The following is a 3,351-nucleotide window of genomic DNA, read 5'->3' as shown; positions in this document are numbered from 1 at the left end:
AAAAAAAAAAAAAAAAGAAGCAGAAGTAGACATTCCAGGCATAAGGAACCTTGCGCTAAATTCCCTAGGATAGGAAAGAATTTTTTCAGCATGTCAAAATAACTGAAAGAAGCCGGCGTGCATGGATTGTAGTAATCAGGGGACAGTGATGTGGACGGGGGAGGGATGGAAGCAGGAGAGGGTGCCATGTGGGAACTGCAGACCTGGTTAATCCAGGAGCCTGGGTTTATACGCCGCAGCGGGCAGACATTGAAACAGTATAGACAGGAGTGGCTGTTGTCATCCACAGGTTAGAATGATGGCTGTGCTCTGAATCACCAGCAGATTAAGAGGGGAGAGAAGGCAGCAGAAGAATCCAGGGGCTCATCGGGAGCAGGTAAGGCTGTGTGGGTGGTGAGTTTTGTTGTGACTTGGACTAGGGTGAGAGCAGTGGAGAGGTGGAGGTGGACCGTTTGAGAACCGGGCCAGAGTCAGCAGGCTGCGCCGTAACAAATACGCTCTGGGGAGGCATGAGCTGCTAAAGCCTTAAACACATCTGAATTTAAAGATCAGGTAGAAAGCAACACACCTGCTCTGACAACGCAGAGCAGATGGAAAGCTTAGAAAAAGAGGTGCTCGGCTTCAGAGCCGGCTTCTGGTCCTGATTTCCAGCTGGGTGGCCTGGACGAGACGCTGGTGGCCTGACGGTGGGTTGGAGGAGACAGGAGTGGGGGGGATGGCTCGAGGATTTCCAGCTTCGGTGATTTGGCGGGGAATGGTGAATTGAAAGTAGAACTCTTAGAGAAAGCGGTTTTTGAAAAATCACATGAAGGTGTACACATTCTGTGTACTGCGTTTCAAATGCTGGTAAGATATTTGAGTTGGAATTGCCCAATAGGTGATTGAATATATATGATTTGGGAATTCTAATGTATGTTCTGGGCTAGAGGGAGAACTTTTGGAATTTAAAGCCATGCGAACCCATAAAATTACCCCTGGTAGTGGTCTTCTCAATTTAATGCATATTCCTGGCGATTTTTTTCCCCTGACTTCAATTTGCAATTCACCAGATATAATTGTCTGAATAGTGACCCCAAAGATATGTGCACATTATCATCCTTGGAACCTGGGAATGTGAGTTTATTTGGAAAGATGTGAGTAAGTTGAGGATCTTGAGATGAGGTCATCCTGGGTCATCTGTCCAAGTACCAGTGTCCTTATAAAAGAGAGGCAGGGATTCAGACACCCAGAGAAGCGGAGGGGATGAGGACCAAGGCCGTGTGCTGAGAAAAGCCAGTGTGAGAGAAAGGGCTCTCTCCCGGCCGCCGGGGGTGGGCTCTGCTAGCTGGCACCTCGGGCCCCAGCTTTCCGCCTCCAGAACTGCGAGGTGAGGGATTTGTGTGGCTTAAGCCAATAGCATTGTGTAACTTGTTCTTGGCAGTGCCAGAAACTCATACCAGCTATGAAGTAGGATCTGGAAGTCTTTATTTTAAACCAGAACCCCAGGTGATCTTGGTTAGTGGATCACAGTTTAAGAAACGCTGACCTGGGGAGATACTACATTCTGGGTCTTGAAGGGTATCAGAAGCAAAGATTTAGTAGGAGGGAAAAAGCAGCTCCGGGACTTGGGAGGCTGGGATGAAACACAGAGAAAAACAGAACTTGGCTCCCAGGTTGTTTTCGTCTGACTGCAACCACAGACTTGCACCTTGGAAAACAGTCTGGAAGCGACTGGATTTGCATCGTGTTTTCAGTTCGTCAAGCGTTCTGACTCTGTCTGAATTTGTAACTAAACAATACCAGCGGGTAAAAGAGGTCGCTCGGAACGAAACCAAGCGATCTTCAAAGGACGGGCGTGTTGAATCCTCGTACTGGCAAAGGAAGAAGGAAATCTGCGTCCACCAAGCTCGTGCCACGCCAACTGCGGTCCCCTCCTGGCCCACTCATCACTTGGACGCCATTTGTCAAGCAGGGAACATGCTCTTCCTCACAGCTGGAGCCATTCCTTCCTCTTCTTCAAAGGACTTTCTGAAATTCCAACCCCACTCTGAAATTCTGCTTAATAAACTATCACAGTTTGACCCTCTCCCCCTTCCACGTAAGCAGCTTCTCCCATAAGCCTTGTCCCTAAAGGTGGGTGCTTTCACCTGAGTTAAAACACCAGGGAACCGCGGGGGCCGGGGGGTGGGAACAGAAGCACGGGCCCCGTGTGCCCTGCCCACCGGAGATGGAGGACTTTCACCTTCTACCTTGGACTTTTCCCTTGATCCAAGCTGGACTGTGCTGCTCCGCTCCCTGAAACAGGTCGCCTTTGGCCTGGGAAATTTGGTGCCTGAGGCACTTTTGGGAAGAACAGGCAGGCAGGAAGGTGGAGCGTCCTCTTTCTGGAGCTCCTGCCGTGCATCGGGACCCGTTGGCGGGTCAGCTCCGCTCTCTGTTAGACGCTGATCTGCTCCCAGGTGAACCCTTGGCTCAGTTTATTCATTGCAGAACAGCCTCCTGGTGCATTTCTTCCCCTCATTTTCTTAATTCTCTTCTTCATTTAAAAGACATCCTGACTTTTGATGTATCAATGATTTTAACTTTTGTTCTTGGGCATATTATTTTAAGTCATTTTATCCCAAACTTACAAAGATAGTCTTATACGTCTTCTTATTCTCTCTTTAACATTTTTACCTTTTATATTTAGGGCTTTCCTTGATCTGGCGCTCACCAGGTGTCATGAGGTGGGAATCCAATTTATTTTTTACGTTCTAGGATTGAGCCACCTGCAATCTCCCTAACTGTTTTGACATTTGTTACTTACCAATCAACCTTCTCAGCGATCTGACGTCTTCAGGACTGGACCTGGAGGAAGTGCCTGATACCTGTGTGACTTGCTGTCTTGCTGGAGGCTAGAAGTTAATAATACCTGAGCTGATATTTTTTGATGGTGTCATTCTTTTCTTTTCTGTTGATGCTTTAAGCTTTTATTAGAACTATGGCTTCCTAGCACCAAAAGTCTCCTGTGATGACTGAAGGTGAAAGGTCCTTCACTGCTTTTATTCAATGGTATTAACTATGTCCCCACCCAGTGGTGAGCCTCTTGCTTAGTGATGCAGGGTGAGGAGGCAGGGAGGGGAGGACCCACGGAGAGCCTGGGGGCTCGGGTGGGCTCAGGAGGGCCTGGTGCAGTTGGCCTGTTGGACAGTACAGAACTCCAGGGAGTGGTTTATTCAGGGATCGGTCTCTGTGTCCCCACGCTCTGAGTGAGAACTCCTGGGACCTGGTTTATTCAGGGATCAGGCTCTGTGTCCACACGCTCTGAGTGAGGAGAACTCCAGGAACTGGTTTATTCGGGGATCGGGCTCTGTGTCCACACGCTCTGAGTGA

The sequence above is a fragment of the Cebus imitator genome, unplaced genomic scaffold (genome assembly GCF_001604975.1).
Source record: "Cebus imitator isolate Cc_AM_T3 unplaced genomic scaffold, Cebus_imitator-1.0 Scaffold380, whole genome shotgun sequence".
In the NCBI taxonomy this organism is placed as follows: Eukaryota; Metazoa; Chordata; class Mammalia; order Primates; family Cebidae; genus Cebus; species Cebus imitator.
The sequence above is the reverse complement of the archived record's forward strand: the minus strand, read 5'-3'. Positions refer to the sequence as shown.